The sequence below is a fragment of the Macrobrachium rosenbergii genome, chromosome 49 (assembly GCF_040412425.1).
Source record: "Macrobrachium rosenbergii isolate ZJJX-2024 chromosome 49, ASM4041242v1, whole genome shotgun sequence".
Classification (NCBI taxonomy): domain Eukaryota; kingdom Metazoa; phylum Arthropoda; class Malacostraca; order Decapoda; family Palaemonidae; genus Macrobrachium; species Macrobrachium rosenbergii.
In genome coordinates this window covers 28,066,106-28,086,105 of record NC_089789.1, presented here as the reverse complement: position 1 = coordinate 28,086,105, position 20,000 = coordinate 28,066,106, and positions in this window count along the sequence as shown.

Here is a 20,000-nt window from a genome sequence, read left to right as displayed (position 1 = left end):
TTATTTCATGATCTTATTGATTACATTTTCAGCCTTCGAATTAAAAAAAAAACAAATTCCTATACTTTTAAACATCAGGATTGTTAAAATTCTGCTGAAATAAAATTGTCTATCGAATTATTAAAGATTTATATATATATATATATATATATATATATATATATATATATATATATATATATATATATATATATATATATATATATATATGTATGTATGTATCAGGGAGAAAAGAGGCAGTTTCTTAAGGCAAAATGAGAAGTACCTAACTACTGTCCTCATTTCTAGATTAAGCAAAAATAATCTAGCAATTTCCACCCATGTCAGATTAACACATCCAATGCAATAAGCCACACTCCCCCTCTCCCCCACCAAATAAACAACACTTCGTTCCACCCCCTCCCCCTTCCCCCTCCCATCTTTCTCATTATATGACTACATATACTGGAACGGAAATTAATTCTGGAAACGATTCCTTTCCACATCAGATTCCATTAAAACCTGGAGCGTCTGACGAACGAGATGTCCTTACACGAACTTAATAATTTATTGTCTATGTTTTCTCAAAATGTTTTATTTTTTTTATCTGGCAAAGTTACCTAGTCCATGGTAGGGCCTGGATCATGTTTCTTGAATACTATTGTCTTCGTCTCTCTTCACTTTCCATCTATATTTCATCTAACCTATTGCTGCAAGTATTTTTTCTCTCATTAATTTGAATGTTATTTTCTGGTCCAGTCATTTATTGAAAATTTCTTTTGAGAATTTTTATATATATATATATATATATATATATATATATATATATATATATATATATATATGTATATATATATATATTTATATATATATATTTTATATATGTACATATGCATGTATATATATATATATATATATATATATATATATATATATATATATATATATATATATATATATATATATATATATATATATTTACTTAATGGGATAAAGAACAGAGAGAGAGAGAGAGAGAGAGAGAGAGAGAGAGAGAGAGAGAGAGAGAGAGAGAGCGAATATTAATTATAAACTTTTTTTGTCATATGATAAGCTCAGCTTAATGGAGTGTTGTCCTTTTTTCTTTTAGCTTCATAGACGCAATTTGATGGCGGACGTTTTATGACGGTGAAAAAAAAAAACACAACTAATTGAAGTTTCCTTCAAATGGGATATGTTTGTTAAAAACTAAATGAATAAAGCCACGTCTTTCATGTTATTACATCCGACGAGGAAGTTGAAACGACATTATATTTTTCACTCGCCTGTCTGTGGATATTTTTGTGTGATGCAGTTGTTGATGTATACGATTGCATAAACCAAGTATCCTTATACAGATATTTATGTATACACATAATACAAGTATTATGCGCATGCATATGTATTGATGTAGATAAAAATACATTCACCAGATTGCTTTGTACTTGACCTAATCTTGATCAGATGGGCACAAGAAATATAACACTGCTAAACAAAATTAAATAGCCGTATAACATTGCTGATGCTTCGTTTCTTATACATTTCTGAATTGGAAACATTCATCGATAACTTCGTCCCTTGGGAAATTCACTGAGGGCTTTGACTGACTTTTGGAAAGTCGATCTCTACTGAGACTTCACTGAATCTGGTGTGATGTGAATGGCTCAGAATTGTTTGAGTTGGTGTTTGGGAAAAAACAAGTAAGAGATGCGCCGAAGTTTCTTCAGCGCAATCGAGTTTTCTGTACATTGTATAATCAAGGACACGAAAATAGATCTATCTTTCGATGGTATTGGTTGCCAGATGCACGATTATGGCTAACTTTAACCTTAAATAAAATAAAAGCTACTGAGCTCGAGGGCTGCAATTTGGTATGTTGATGACTGGAGGGTGGATGATCAACATACCAATTTGCAGCCCTCTAACCTTAGTAGTTTTTAAGATCAGAGGGCGGACGGACAGACAAAGCCGGCACAATAGTTTTCTTTTACAGGAGACTGAAAGGTGTTCGTATGTCACAGAGACTGAATAATCAAAAACCCTTTCTTTAATTTTGGTTAGAGTGCTTGGAAATCAGTTATACTGCCTTATGCAAGAGGAATGTAATAAGATACACCTTTTCAAGATACGTAATGAAACGTGGTAAGTGTTTATTCACAGAATAAAAGCCATAATTACTATTTATTAAAAACAGCATTGTGAATATAAGAAAAACTAGTAAAAAATGCGCCGAAGTTTCTTCTGCGCAATGGAGTTTTGCGTATAGCGTATGATATACTTTATAAAGCTCTCAGCTACGGTCCATGAAACTCTCAGCCGCGGCCCTGAAACTTTCAGCCAATGCCCGGTAGTGACCTATGTTGTTGGCACTTATAGCGGTGCCAGACGCACGATCATGGTTAACTTCAACCTTAAATAAAATAAAAACTACCGAGGCTAGAAGGCTGCAATTTGGCATGTTTCATGATTGGAAGGTGGATGATTAACGTACCCATTTGCAGCCCTCTAGCCTCAGTAGTTTTTAAGATCTGAGGGCGGAGGGACAGACAAAAAACTATCGTAGTAGTTAGTAGTTTTCTCTTACAGAAAACTAAAGGAATCTACAAACATAAATGCATGGCCGATGTTGAACGACTATGCACATTAACCGAAGTCATCTACTTTAATTTCTTTTTAGATTTCTTTTGTTGTAAATATGACTTCAGTTTCCATCAAGTTTCAAGTCATTCCGCACATCTTTATTTAGTTTATCGCTCGTTTTTCCACAGTATGAATATTGTAGTAAATTAATTGTAGGTTTACAACCGATATAGAGTTCCGATGCTTATAACAATCAATATTCGACGATGCTATTCGGAGTTATGGCTGTATTGTCCGTAGACAGCGCCCTTATAGTGTTTGCGTCTGAGTGTGTGTATGCGTGTACATAAATTCGATAAACAAATTAATATTATAATGTAAGTGAGTCTGTATCTAAGGAGTAAGTTCAGCATTCATAGCAAACGTGAATGGGTATCACAAGCTAGATACATAATTCGCCAAAAACAAAAATAAAAGTAAAGGTATAATTATTCAGAGGTACTAACAATTTCCCTAGACCGAATGAGAGACTTATGACCATCGCCCTCATTTCCAGGGTGAAGAAAAAATGAGAGAGAGATAATTAGGCCATTTCCCATCGGTCCTGCTTGACGGAGGCTCTGCAATATTGCAGAGTTTTTCTCCTGTCCAAGAAAAAATAAAAGCTACGTCTCAGGAATGTAACTTAAAAGAGCTCTGCTGTTATAACGATAGATACCATTTTCAAGCTACACTGATGCGTTGTTTGAACTTATAAATAAGTTAAGTATACCTTAGTTTAACAAGACCACTGAGCTGATTAACAGTTCTCCCAGGGCTGGCCCGAAGGATTAGATTTATTTTACGTGGCTAAGAACCAATTGGATACCTAGCAACGGGACCTACAGCTAATTGTGGAATCCGAACCACATTACAGCGAAAAATTAATTTCTATCACCAGAAATAAATTCCTCTTATCCTTCATTGGTAGATTCGAACTCGTGGCCAGCAGAGTGCTAGCTGAGAACGGAACCACCCGCCCATCGGGGAACTGTTTGAACTTATAAAGAAAATAACTTCCACTGGGAGGAAAATTTGATTCCTAATCCAGAATTTATATTGTAAATATGACATTTATAAATGCTACAGATAAAATTAGATAGTTACTGCTTTGTTGTATATGTTACTACATATCGTATTCACACGTCAGTACTGAACAGTTCTTTGTATAAACCTCCTGAGTAGTCAGCTCTTGATTAACATTACGAAGCAGGGATGACATTTCAAATAATTCCACAGAAATTGCTGACATATATACGTGGACACGTATCAGACCTCTGTGAAGATAAATGTATTTACTGCACCTGCACCTCAGTACTTTATCTAACTTTACATGTCATAAGATGTACTGCATTACTCATTCGTGTATTATACTTGAAATTATTCGGAAGATGGATGACACAGTATCTCAACAAAATTGCAGCGAACATTCAGCAGTTACGGTGGGAATATGACTTGAATTAATGTCCTTTTACACACATCCTCAGTCACACGCGCACACACACGCACACATATATATTGATATAACACACATATTATTAATACACACACACACACATATATATATATATATATATATATATATATATATATATATATATATATATATATATATATATATATATATATATGTGTGTGTGTGTGTGTGTGTTTGTGTGTGTGTGTGTAATATATGTATGTATGTATGTACGTACGTATGCATGTATGTATGTATGTATGTTATTGTGTGTACGAATGCAGATTTCAGGGGCTAAGACAAATCTCGGAATGAACAATGAAAAGAGAAGCCTTTTGTGGTGTGATGGCAGACCAAAAAAATCTCGTTTATCACGGCATTTCGCTCTGTTGCACAAAAGTTCAATGAAACATGTCTAATCCTATGACCCCAGATAATGCGGCTTCATTTCATGAGCAATAATGTGGATAAGATTTAGTAGCCATACCTAGCTACTTTTTTTACTGGATAGAATGAGAAAATATAAGGCAATCGGAGTCTTACTTGCGAGATTTTTAACTACGCCTAGACTAGTTTTATCTGGTGAGGGAAAGAGGGAGAAGGCGGAGAAATAGAAATTACTAGCTTTAATAAATCATGAAGTCAAACTGGGAAACGCAGGCGAAGGATCGATCAGGTCGACTGTCTCTCAAGTTGGGAATCTCCGTGGAAGCTGGTGAATGTTCAAAACTTAATGACTGAACAGTAAAAATAACCTTATTGAGTAAAATAAATTCACAAATAGGTGGGAAATATTATGATGATATAGCATCTTAAAATATCTAAAGATATTTAATCCATTTCACTGAGACAAAAAATTTGTTCTCTAGTGAATGGATGAGGCTATTCAAACTGGAAATGCATGCATAGCTAATGTATACATATTCTTGAAGTATACCTTTTAAATATGTCAGTGCATGTGAAATGTTTCACATGAAAAGAATAAAGTATATAGCATCGAAGCGTCATTCATCCAGTCTTCATAAATGAAATATATAATGGAATAGATAATTATTGGAGATGGCTGGAATGTACTTGTAATGGAAAATCTAATAAAAATGCATTTAGTACGGCCTTAATAACCGTTGCACTACCGGAATGAAAAAATATGCTGAAGCTATGTGAACTAATGGCACCTCTTTGTCTTCCGTGAAACATGAACAAGCTCTGTTCATTTTCAAAAATGATTTACTATCACGCAAACAATTTTTCTCTTGTTTGGTTTTAGTTTATCTTACCCCAGTAAATCCTCAGTTGTTGTTTGCTTGTCACGATGCTTTTTCGGATAATTTGGAGTTGATTTGTTTGGTATTTCAGATTCTTTTATTCATTTGGTAAATAAGTGCCATAAGCATCAAACTAGGTAACAGACTACAACGTAACAAGGTTTAGTTAAAAGAGCAACAAGATACTGCGTTAATTTCGTTTCCCGGCGGGATGTATGCTAGTATTGCACCAGCCCCGGTTTTTTTTGCCATGCCCTAGGTTAGGATAGGTTAGGTTAGAAGAGATTAAATAGGTAACGTTCAAGTATTTTGGGTGTGGGAAACATACTGAGATTGTTTTTATGAAAATTCTATGGTTAGTTTTTAAGATATGGCGTCCCGCTTTTTTTCATGGAAAGGTCCCGGGCTGGTTCAATACTCGGTTACATCTCGGGAAAATGCTTCCCGGAGCCAGGGCACCCAAGAAGCATAGTCAGGAACGGTAGCAAACCTCACCGATCCGGCAGTTCAGTTCGAAAAAGCGACTTCATCGACACAGGCGAAGTCTGCTTCTTGGCATTGCGGTGGTAAATAATTATTTGCCTTAATTCATAAGTCATCAGAATGAGGAACAGCAATATGAGAATATTTATCGTGATACTTATCCCTTAGTTTCCCCTTACAGTTATCAGGAACTTAAAGACACAAGGCTGCACAAAGACAAGCCTGTGAAACTCTGGAAACAAATTCATGAGGAACAAGTAATCAGAGGTCTCAGTACTGTTATCATCTGCAGCAGAAACAAAAGTATATGATCTGCCCTTTTAGCTTTCTGTAAAAGAAAACTATTGAAATGGCTATCTGTCCGTCCTCACTTTTTCTGTCCGCCCTCAGATCGTAAATACTGAGGCTAGAGGGCTGAAAATTGGCATTTTGATCATCCACCTTCCAATCATCAAACATACCAAATTTCAGCCCTCTAGCCTCAGTAGTTTTTATTTTATATAAGGTTAAAGTTAGTCATGATCGTGCGTCTGGCACAGCTATAGGCGCCAACAACACAGGCCACCACCGGGCCGTGGCTGAAAGTTTCATGGGCCGCGGCTAAGAGTTTCATGAGCCGTAGCTGAGAGTTTCATATGGCATTATACGCTCTACAGAAAACTCTTCGGCGCATTGTTTAATTGTTTACCCAAGGGTTGGGTATGATTACTGGAAGTACATCAACATGTAAATGAGATGAGCTTTTTTGCATTTCCTTGTAAAGTCAGATGCCAGGAATATTTTCAGTATTTCGTATATTATTTGGCTTCATATATCCTCGCCCAGAGTGCTTGTGCCCTTTCTTATTCTTTCAGTTTTTCGTATTTTCTCATCTCCATGGCGTTATCGAATCCACATAGCATTCTTTACAGTAATAGTATGTTACCATCTGAACTTCAAATAAGTCTTTTCATTGTCGATATTTGATAAATCTTCAAGCACAGGTATTTATTGTGCGTCTCTGTTGCTTCGGGAATCTCTCGTTAACATTTCAATATCGAGGGGTAAGTGGAACAAAACGCTTCAAAGGTATTGCAGATTTGATCTGGAAATAATCTTCTTAAGACGAAAAAGCAAGTTATTCCCCTTCAGTCTAATTTTGTAGATTCGGACGTAAAAATATAAGAATTACTATTAAACCCCTCTTTTCTATTTTTCAGTATCAATGTAAGAAAATTCCCCAGCAATCAATTTCCTGTTAAAAAAGTTAAGAATTTTTTTTTTTAGTTGTTGATGGACAGAGACATCAATATGAAAAGATTGGACTATAATTTCCTATTCACAAAAGAGGCAATAGCTCCTAACCTGTTGATTGCTTTGGAATGACCATTTTTTTGGGCTCTTGTTCCAATAATCTGATTTATGCTTCAATATTTATGACGAGCAGTATAGTCTCAATTAACAATGTTTTATCATTCGCATAAAGAACGGGACCAATAACTCTCCATTTGTAATGCATAACGAGATGATTACTATTTAATCACTGATTTTTATGGATAGTTAATGACCACTTAACCAACTTTAATGAATCTAACATGGAACACGCTGTTCAGATATGCAATCATAAGTGATATCAATACTTTTCAGGCTATTTCAGATTCAAATCAAGCAATGATTTTACCAGTATCGATAATAAAAAGTTTTTTTTTTCGGCCAAGAAGAGAGAAAGTTTCGCAAAAATGGGTACAGCTCCATCCATCCTTTCGAGACTAACGGAAAAATACCTCATTCCTTTGCAAGCACCGGCTGACAAAGTCAGTAAGATTGACTGATTTATGATCGCTAAAACTGGCGTCAAACAACGTCAGTAACATGAATGAATTTCTGTCTTCGGTCTATATCAAACTATACAGACACCGAAATAATCTAGTTGAATCAAGATATATCTGGAACTAAGATTTTCAGCAGTGACCGATATTTTATCGCAACTGAGATTGTACGTATGAGCTCGAAATTCAGTTCAAACTTTTCGCCGAACTCGAGATTAGTAAAGTAAGCTAATTCAAAGCAACGCCATTTCAATAATACTGCAGAGATTGCTGTAGTGCTGTGCAGGGTTCAAGAATAGAGGAAAATAAAGTGTAGGCTTAAGCATTACTGGATGTTGCCTCAAGCATTAAGGTATGCGCGAATGACAGTGGGTTAATACTGGTTAACGTGACACACAAAAGCCATTGGGTTATTAAGAGTGGAGTAATTATTTGGGGCCAACGCGCCAAAAATAGTCTCGAAAACTTGAAGCGCAAGCAGCGTCAGATTATTGCGTTCATTAATCCATCATTAAATTGAGATTGACCAAAAAACACGAATTCTAGGAATCATAGAAATATAAAGAATTTTTCACCAGACAAAATTTAATAATGGAATAATGAAAATGAATAAAAGTATAGTTCATTACTGTCCATCAATTTTAAGAATACTAAAAAAACATATAAAAATATATTTTTTTTATGATCGAGTAACCTCTTGATTAAATGTAATATTCACGGGGAAAATGACCACAGTAATAACCTTATTCATTACAATTAATAACTGTGCCTCAATTATCCAAATTTGGTTAGACATGATTATTGATATACGAAATTATGGTATTTTCACAATAGTCGTTACCGTTTGAAATTCTCCTTTGATAATAGATAACTAACAGCCGTAATGTACTTACCCCTCTAAAGTAATTTAATTCAAGGGAAAGTTACAGCTATTCTCTGTGGAAACAAATGACCTAAAGGTGAAAGGTCGAGGAAGAATCATTACGACGTTGTTCCAACTAAAGAGTTTTTCTGAACGTCGGCCTCAATTTTAATGAATACCTCATTGTTAGGAAAATGATCTTTCCCTTTGCAAGACGCATGAACATTTAAAGATAATGATAATTCTATTTACCTTTTCACCTATTAATGTATGATCATTATTAATATTATTATTCAGATGAACCCTATTCATATGGAACAACCCGGCAGGGCCCATTGACTTGAAATTCAGGCTTCCAGACAATAAGGTGTTCAATCGAAAGAAGTAACAGAAGGTACTGGGAAATACGGAAAGTTATTAATTAGAAAACCAGATAAATTAAGAAATTAATAAATAAATAAGAATTTAAGTAAACTATTAAAATACAGGTTGAACTGTGTTAGGGCAGTATTATATCATAATCAGTGATATATTTTTGGGTATATCAAGATTTTTTTTTTAGGCTTTTAAAAACATGGATTTAATCTTTCTGTGTTCATTTCCGAAACCTCAGCCAGAGAATGTCAATCCTTCCCCTGTGGGACTCAGCTGTCTCTCTCCTGTTTTCTATCGTTTTATTCTCGGCGGGAACAGAGGATATCCTTCACATAAAAATGAGGAAAGGAGAGGAAGGATGGAGGATTGGCAGAGAGAGAGAGAGAGAGAGAGAGAGAGAGAGAGAGAGAGAGAGAGAGAGAGAGAGAGAGAGAGAGAGAGAAACTTAGGGGAAGGAGGGAAACGTACTGAAAATATCAATGGCTTGCTCTTTATTTTCTAGCAGCAAACTTTTTGGTAGCATTTTCATGCCAAGATGGGTTTTGTAAGTTACTGTTACAATTCGCATTGATTCTCAGTATAAAGTCACCTTGCACCTTTGCAAATGTCTCTCTCTCTCTCTCCAGTGAAAAGTCGAACACCCGCTGAAAAAGTTTGACGATGCAAGGGTAAACTTTTCGCATGCAAGTGTGGTCTAATTGTATAACTTTTTCCCAAGCGCGTTTAGAGGAAACAGTCGTATCTCTCGATATGCGGGAACTTTTGACATTTCGTTCTTTTCTTCTAGACTTATCATAGCCCTCTGGTTACCATACAGGTTAATGAAGACTAAAATGATAAAAAAAAAAACTACTGCAAGTTCTATTTCTTCCAAAAAATGTTTCTGATTACTTTCATTGTAGAACCCACTCACAAATACTCACACACAAACTTCAGTTTGATGAACACGAGAGAAGCAAATAGTAAGTTCCACGAACAAAATATCTAGTGATGCTTCATGTAAAGTTGCATCTATAAGTGTGTCATCAGTATGCGTAAGATACTGAAATAAGTACCCAAGGAATCAGAAAGTGAACCTGAATTTATTAGAAAATGGAATTGTATAAACTTTAACAGGAGCTTCAAAATAAATGTCTTTGGAAGGTATAGTGTAAATGAGTTCCTTCAAAAAAAAGGAAGACTCCTTATTGCAAAAAAATAAGTAAAAAATAAATAAGAAATAAAAATGACTATCCTCTGTTAAATAGACCTTCTTGATTATTTAGTTTGTTGAAGGGCTTGATTACCTTTTTATTGTAACTAAATGTTACATTCACTTTTTCTCCCACGTTCCCCTTGTTATTATCACCCGCATGTTAAATTAGCCACTGTGGGTTAGTTAGTTAGCCAACCCAACTCAGCGTCAGTCCTAAGCCCGGATGGAGGGGGAGGGTTGGAGTCAGGAAGGACAGACGTTTGTAAAACATCTGTCGAAATCAATTATGATATTAGCCTTCGAAGATGGAAACAGCTAGAAGAGACCATTAAAAACATCGACCCCGTCTCGGCATTAAGACGAGAAAAACAAGATTCTTCCCAGTTTGTTCAAGTGCTAATAGTTATTAAATATTCCTTAAAAAGGTTAATGTACAGTGTTTATTTTGTTATTTAGGTGCAAAGTGGCATTTATTATCCTCATTTTGTTTTTGGTCGCCTACGATGAAGTGTTTTTTTATATATTCTTGTATTATAAAACTATTATTTATTTTGTGTTGTTTAGTCATTTCAACAAACAAGTGTTAAACACTTGTTTAGAATTGCTCTTAACTCCTCGTCTCTATTTGCCTACCAAACGGACCTTTTTTTGAATGAATCTAAGTCCTGGTGTTCTAAAAATGATCCACAATATCCCAAGTCAGCAGTAATACTGAGTCTAAAAAATATTGAGAAAATTCACTAAAACAATAAGTTGTACTTCAAACCAGCTTTCTCTCTCGGCTGGAAAACGACCTGTCTGTAACTCCCAGCGTCAGACCAATTCAAAACTGGATCCTCTCCTCTTTCACTTAACTGCGACGCCTTTATGCAATGAATATGCAACAGGTGCAGTAGTTCAGTGCAGCGTTTATTCAGAAGGAAATAGCTAGAGATGTCCCTCTCGTGTGACAGCCTTTGAGGAGAACTTTGTATTCTTGGTATATCAGATGAAATGATGCTTTGTTCTAATAGGAGTCCTGACAGCTATCTGGAATTTTACAGGTTATTGATAAAAATAATCTGTACATTTCACTTCTTGACTTTTCATTGTAGGGTCAGACTGAATTGTTTGTGTGAAATGTGTTTGTCCTGTCCAGTTTCTTTAAAAAAAAACTCTGTCAATTGTAATCACTCACGGAAAAGGCACGTTTACCGCCACCCACACAACCCATTTGAGTCCTTCAGATATTCTGACCCTCTTAGGCCTTGATTGTAGACTTATCATGATGGGTGCTTTATTCAGAGTGGTTTAAAGGGGGTAAGAGGCCTGGCATGGACCCCTGGAAAAGTGAGCATGCCAACGTCATTTTAATTTAGAATATCATATTGAGGCGAAGTACATTAGTTTCTACTGTTCAATAGCCAGGTGAATTTGAAGTAGTATTGATGAGCTTAGTAACAGCAAGTAACTACAGCGAAAATTATATTTTTTAATGCAAATAAGGCAGATATTGACATATGAAAGTAATCTGACGTATTTCTTTTTATGAACAGATTTTCATAAATAATATAAAGAATGCTTTATTCGCATATCTAATCTAGAATAAATATCTTACAGATTTCAAGACGAATACATGTTGGTTCCAAAGGAACAGTGTAAATGGTGAGTAGATCTATTTTCAGTGCATGAAATCCTTTTTAAAATTCCACGGTCATGACAAGTGTTTCGTATACCTCACACCCAAGCAAGACAATCAACTCACGTTCTATCGTTTCTTAAAAATTCTCTCTCTTTTTTTGTGGTAAGTTCCACATAATATCAGATTCATGTATGCTCCCTACTAAAGCCTCTAATCATGGCCTCCTTTTGTAGCAGCCGCGCTTCCAGTTAAAGCCTGAGAGTGATTACTTGGTGACAGGTCGTCATAGATCTTCTCAGAAACTTGGCGTTTCGGTTTGAGTGCTGAATTCTAGAGGGACTTACAGACTCAAACCAAGATGAAAGTGAAAATATAGGAGTTAAGAGTAACAAAGAGCTAATAATAAAATGACGCTTCATTAAATATACAATAACAAAAAGAACAAAAAATGAATGGGAATTGATTGGAAAATGAAATGGAGAGAAACTGAATCTGGGAGAACCTAAGCGATAAGGTTACCCATCGAGTTGGGTTTTATGTTTCTAAGTCTCGATTTTGCTTAAGAGGAAAATCTTGCATCGAATGATGACATTCCAGTTTCATAGATTGAGAAAAGCCCAGAAGTAAAGTCCAGAACGTTGAGAAGAAATTGAGTTATAAAAACCAGAGGTGAATTGGAACATTATGAAGGATACAATTCCCATTGTGAGCAGGAATCCCAACATTTGAAATTGGTTTCCATTCACAATCCAAATAATCATATTGATATTTTTTCCTGAGATAAAAATGTAAGAAGTCGACGTGTTTATGAGTTGTCTTAAAAGTTTAAGTTTTCAGTTTTCACTAAATGTATTTACTTTATCACATTTGAATTTACCCAGCCAGCAAACACGAACCATAAATTTCTCTATTTTTCGTTTTTTAATTTCACAGACCTCTAATTATTTATTGCCTTCAGTTCAGGGGCTATTTACGTTAAGCATCCCATAAATTATGTAGGCTAGGTAAACACCGTATTCCCCTTTCGCGGTAGGATACACCATGGAAAATATATAAGATTTTTTTAATCAAATTGAACCTTAAATGCCATTTATTTTTTACTGATGGTTTCAGTTTTTTTATGAACTTCCGGTTTACAAGATATTTTTGTTGTGATTTATAAACTGTTAAGATTATTTGTGTTTTAGTGATCTGAATCTGAGACGGAAAATAAGATTATACTCGTCTCTTGCTAATTCGTTTGTAGTTATAGTATACAGCAGATATTCTTCAGCAGACGAGAAGAGAGAGAGAGAGAGAGAGAGAGAGAGAGAGAGAGAGAGAGAGAGAGAGAGAGAGAGAGATTTTACATAGCCAGATTTTTAACATAGTGACGATATCAAACTGTCTGAACCTCCATGACGTATTGCATTTTCCTCTTGATCACATACGTATTTCTTAATTAACAGGGCATCGTTTAATGCGTCGCCATGTTAAGTTCATTTTTGTATATTTGTGTACAGTCTGAGTTCGGTCCTTCGCGCCAGTCACTTCGAAAACTGTTGTCATGGTGGTCATCTTGTTTCGTGAACTTAGACTGGGACCTCGGTGCCCTTTCTTCGATGAGTTTTTTACACAAAAATATTTTGGTCTCTTGATTTCTTTTAGGGTTGATCTTCTCCCATGTAATGTCTCAAAATGAAACGATAAATGTAAGCCCATTTACCGTTTTTTCTTATACAGAGAGAGATGTTTGCAGAATATTCATTGACGACATGTTTATATATATATATATATATATATATATATATATATATATATATATATATATATATATATATATATATATATATATACCTACATATACATATACATATACATATACATATACATATACGTGCATACTGAATATGATCCCACTTAATGCTGTTATAACTTCTTGTAACTCTGTGTTACCACTTACAATTAACTTGGCAATAAAAATTCATTCAAAAGGTGAAATTTATAACATATTCTGGGAATGCCAATTTATTAAGAGAGGGTGGTGTGTTGGGGGGGGAGGTGAGTGCTCGCAGCAAGCACTCAAGAAGCTTTGATAATGAAAATAAGATTGCGTTCATTCATTCTCCTTTCTCTCCAGAAGGCTCTCCAATCCTGCAAGAGTTTGTCACACGACCATTCTTCTTCTTGTTGAAAATCTCGCAAAATTGCCTGACTTCTCGCGCAGAAAGACAGGCAGATGGAATGCTACCATTTGTGAATAAGGTGAGGGAAGTTCTTTAGTAATATGAGAAATACCCACTTATGGAATATCCCTGGACCCATAAATTAGTTGAGCATAATCTCGGATAGAGTCATCATTCAGCAAATATTGTACAAGCATTTATCATTTAGCTGACCCAAAGTCATCGATTCACAGATAAGCTTCCTATTAGCTGAATGTTACATATTTCAAGGAAGGAATGTGAAAAGTTGTCCTAATTTGATATTTTGTATTGCATAAATATGAAAGGAAAACCCTCTAGTCTTAAATGAGCGTGAGGCATTCGACTAGTCACGCAAATAAAAAAAAGGCAAGATTTAGACAAAACCCAAAATTTATAAAGTACACCTCGCCCATTAAAATCTCACACTGTTAAGCAATGAAATATTTCTGCTCATGTTAAAAGAAGCGACAAAAATAGTGGATTTGAAATAACAGCATTAAAAGAATATTGCATTCTTTGTGTAAAATAGCAGACTTGACACTATCCACCAATTTAATGAACCCTTCATTTACTTTATACCATATGGTACTATTTTTCGGGAAATATGCTCCGTGTAAAAGAATTATATTAAAACAGGTATCACGAACCAATTAACCTGTTGGATTGAACAGTAAACACCAGATTATTTTTCCTTATCTATGAGATTAACGTGTCCGCGTAAATAAAAGGTTTTCGAATGTGCATGTCAGCTATTTTGCATTAAAATGCCTGGGCGGCCGTTTACAGAACTTCACCTCAAATAACAATTTTGTAGGAGAAAAATTCTTATTTCAATGGAAAAAGAATTTACAACAAAATTTGCCATTTCCAACTATATATATATATATATATATATATATATATATATATATATATATATATATATATATATATATATATATATATATATATATACATATTACACATAATACATATATATATATCTGTGTGTATATATATGTATATGTATATGTATATATATATATATATATATATATATATATATATATATATATATATATATATATATATATATAATATATATATCTGTGTGTCTGTGTAAGAATTAAGATCATGCATCATTTTAGGAACTGGAAAATTCTTTTCTTCTGTTTTATTCTTTCAACCGTGAAAATAGCAAAGTTTTTTTAGTTCAATTTCATACCATTTCGGTAAAGAGCATTTTTGAAAATAATCGCATATTGAATTTCTCTCTCTCTCTCTCTCTCTCTCTCTCTCTCTCTCTCTCTCTCTCTCTCTCTCTCTCTCTCTCTCTCTCTCTCAGTGGCAAAAGCTTTGGATACTGAGCTTCTCCTAATGAAATTTCCGTTTGAAGAAAGAGATATCTAAGGTGGGAGAGGGAAAAGGTTAAGTCGTTTAGGCTTGAAGTTAGCGAGAGAGAGAGAGAGAGAGAGAGAGAGAGAGAGAGAGAGAAAGTGAACAATCTTGTGCGAAAAGCAAAAGATCAAACGCTGGCAAAATAAATTGCAAGATGCAATTTTCAGAGGTCTTTCATTTCAAAATTAGAATTGAACCATTTACCTTAAAATAATTTACATCCTTGGTATTAATTTTTTTATTGAATTTAAAATTTGTCCATTTCGTATACTTACCTCATTGAAAATACCATATAACGATTCGGTTTACAAAATTTGTTTTCCAAACTAACTAAATCAAATCTAAAGATAACGTCCACTTTCCTTTCTATGGTCAGGTGCTGATCATAATTTTAGTTGCATGGTGAGTCGCAATGGAAAGAGAGATATTTATTAACGAAGGCAATTTATTTGTGCTTTAATGATCGAACTCTATTTTCAAAAACACCGGAATTCCATAAAGGTAAATAAAATTGCGAGTAACGATTCGGACTGCTATGATTTTTATTGCAACAATTTCTGTGAATTCCGGTATAAAAATAGATTAGAAATTGGACGCTATAATTCCCATGGAACAGATTTGAAAGCTCTTGTTTTAAATACTGATGCAGACAATAATGTAACTGACGTTACTATTGAAATAATAGGTTATATTACGTGCAATACACGGTTTAATCACCTCCCAATGTACACGTTTCATATCAGTTCCTTTTCTAATTAAACAATTCCAGACATTCGTATTTTGATCTTCCATCGTTACCTGACCAGCAGTTCACTTACTTCTGTATTTTCTTCTGTATCTGAAAAGAACTTAATCCAATACATATATATCTATTTCATTTGTTTAAATAAGTAAAGCCTTGAATAAACTTACAAGGTAGCAAAAACGTGCATAGTATGTAAATATATTGGCATACGAATATAAAAAGGTGTTTCTCATTACCAACATTCTTAAGAGAGAGAGAGAGAGAGAGAGAGAGAGAGAGAGAGAGAGAGAGAGAGAGAGAGAGATTATTATATATGTATATATATATATATAGAGTATATATATATATATATATATATATATATATATATATATATATATATATATATATATTTGCTATATATATATATATATATATATATATGTGTGTGTGTGTGTGTGTGTGTGTGTGTGTGTGTGTGTGTCTATGAAACCACGGAATTGTAAGTAAAATACAACAGTTATAGGCCAATGAAATGACAAGAGACCCACACCAGATTCATGGCAGCCCTAATTTCCTCATATAATGAAAGGGATTTAATGTCTCTATTGCGTGATTGTGGCTCCATCCACATGAGGAACTCAGCAATTCATCTTCTCCATTGTAAAATCTTATCATGGAAACATTTTATTATGTCATAAATGCTCAATCTCGTAGAATTCTCATGTGGTTTATAAGAGAAACCAGACTAAATTTGAACAATATACTGAATCATAAATTTGGGTTCATTGTAAAAAAAAAAAAAAATTTGATCATTATTAGGGGATTATTTTCATTTTCAGCATTGTGTTGTAATTTAAATCAAATATGGAAGCGCTCAAAGCACGCACAAAATGACTGGAAAGTCCATGTCAAATAATTAGATAATTTCATGTTCAAGGCGACAAAAATTCCTGGGGAAACATGCCATTTTCTCGGACAGAAGGAAACTACTGAAATCGCACAGCAAAAAAAAGTATAAGTCACACAGTGACAATTCCAAAGCCAGAACAATGGCTCGTTTTTTCCAAGACACAGGACTGTAAAAAATCACGTCCCTTCTTCGAGAAAAACAACAGATCTTAGTTTAGTCTATCGACGTATTAGACTTTGTGGAATATTTCCAAAATAGAACCCTTTTGATAATTTCACGCACAACAAGCTCATTTAACGAGAAGAAATATATAACAATATTTCGTCAGTGAAAATATGATTCTTTTTAATCGTGAATTTTGAATATTCTCTTATCGAGTTTAAAAGTATATTAGGTTATTTATATGAGGATGTTGAGACAGGCAATTCAGTCCACGTATTTCTGTATATTAGGAAATAAGGCAAACGAAATAGAGAGAGAGAGAGAGAGAGAGAGAGAGAGAGAGAGAGAGAGAGAAAGACGCACCCATTCTCTCTCTCTCTCTCTCTCTCTCTCGGAAAGAACGAAACAGGTAACAGCTCCTTCTGCTGGAAAATATACGATTTCTTCTGAGGATTTCTTCCGTAAAGGTGTTCTTGGAGACTCCTTGTAATAATCTCATTTTCTTGCTGATATGATCGTGTTCTTCCTCGTCAGTTGCTTCTCCATATCAGCGTCACGTTCATGTGAAAGAAAAAAGGGACCACCTCTGGCAACTAGATTATAAGTCTGGATGGCTGGCCGAGACTCCTGCAGAAGGAGAAGCCTGTTTCTGAGTTTTTAGAACTAAGGTTTCTTTCCCTCCTCCGGGATAATAAGAATAATCACTCATATACGATGTGTTTAATGAGAAACAGCCCTCAGAAGCTAATGATAACCAAGTGATTTTGAAGACACAGAAAACAGGAGCATTCCAAGTTGCCAGTGTTCACCATCTTCAACAAATAGTGGAAGAAGTACATTTTTTTAGGGAAGTTATTTTACGGTTGCCCAAACGTACTCAACACTATATTTTTCAACTCGATTAAAAAAAAAGCACACTCGATATATTCATCTTCAATGATAGACGTAAAAATATCCAAATTATAGTACTGCAGCTTACGCTGTTTTTTTTCGCATGTAATATGTGCGACAACTGGAAATTTTGCATTTGCAAATTATTGCAAAAATTTTTTCCGATATTACCAGGAAAATTGATCAACAAGTTCTCAAGGCTTCGTTTTCCCTGGTTTCTATCATTTTCCTTTTTTTGAAAAGACGTTTCATGAGGTCTTTGTAAATGGCATATTCTCGTTTCATTCTCCCGTTGTTTTATATAAGGGGTTTTATCTATTATTCGTAGGACAATTAAGATTACGTCAACAGTAAGGAATATTCTCGTCATTGTCAGTGAATGAGAGACTCTTCGAGGAGGATTTTCTATCTCTCTCCCATAATCCCACATATAGAATGAAATTAGAACAGCTTGTCTCTCTTTCCATTTAATTTTGAATATCATATACACATACACTGCCGTATACAGTAGTTGTCAGGAAAAGTTAATGACAAAATTGTATCAGACCGAATAGCCATCGACTAAATTTTATTATATGTCTAGTAATTAGAATTAGTTCCTTGATTGACACCATACCTGTAAGAAGTAGGTTATCCACAGTTAAACCATGACAATTACAGATGACTACTTACTAGCCACTTAGGTGGGCTGCGTCTTGCCCAGTTCAGGACCAGGATTTATAGAGTACTCTATTAATCCTGTTCAGGACGAGCCAAGAAGGGTCAGAGTCGTAACATGAATATAGCTCGCGCTCACAAGACCGAATGTTAATACGTCCATCTTGGGTGTACCAACCAAACGATCTAATCAGGTGCTAAGCTTATATAACTGGATAACCAGTAAAACGAACAGCACTCGCACGGCATAGACTGCTTAGTACCCCTTCCTTATCAAGTCAAGTTTTGCTGCTTGGAGCATCTCATCCTCCTGCATCCAAAGGCTTGTGCTTTCTTAATGCAAAAATGTATGTTAAGGTCACGTCAGGTTACGCTCATCACTCGGAGGCATTTTTAATTCCCGGTGACGAGTTGGTTTCATCGGGGAATTAGTGACTCTCTAGGGGATTGGTCCCATAGTATTCCGATAGTATCGACACTTTGCTTGGGTTTGTGAGTTTATTAGACGCATCCTGATACATCTGGTTTCGAGAAGCCAGAACCAAGCTCCAGACTGCTGCGTCAGACAAAGAACTCTCAGAGATTAGGTGGCGAAGGCCTCAGGAACGTGATATCGTTAGCATAAGATTTTCCGCCAGCTAACCTTTCAGTCATCTTTGGCTGTTAAATGAAGCAATCAGTCAAAACTAAGGCATCTGGTTTTTGCGTCACTTATTAGTATTTATAAATGCGTTAATACTTTAATAACGGACATGAAACACGTAAGATAAACGGACGCCTTAAATGTGACAGCATGACGAAGTTTACTGAGGAAACAAAACTTGGAGACAAGGAAAGCTTGGGATGTTATCCATGTAAACGTTCTTCGTTTATACGGAAACGGCAATTGAGAGAGAGAGAGAGAGAGAGAGAGAGAGAGAGAGAGAGAGAGAGAGGTTAAATAAAAAAGAAGAAAATCAACTAAACGAATGTAAAAATAAACTTAGCATTTCATAAAACGATAAATAAGCAAAAGAAAGTTTAAAAAAGGACAAACACCTCCTTCCCCTTGGAAAGACGTAGCCTTTATGTTACTGAAAGATACGAATAAAGTTCTGTAAATCTGAAGAAGGTCATTTCCATCATAGTTACTTATTACCAGTATTTCCGTGATCCGTATTCTTCAAAAGACTCAGTATTTTGTTATTATTTTCTTTTTTAGATAATTTGACTCCATTATAGAACAGTTCATGATCACTCGCAAGAAAGTCGTCACTTTCTTTTCCAAATATTCGTGTTAATGCATTTCCCACATCTTCTGTTATTAATCAGATTATTTACCCTCTGCTCATCGAAACATTTCTCCTTCTCATTTTCCTTTTTTAATTGCCTTTTTTGTCATTTTTGGAGACGCCCCTAATTCCCTTTAT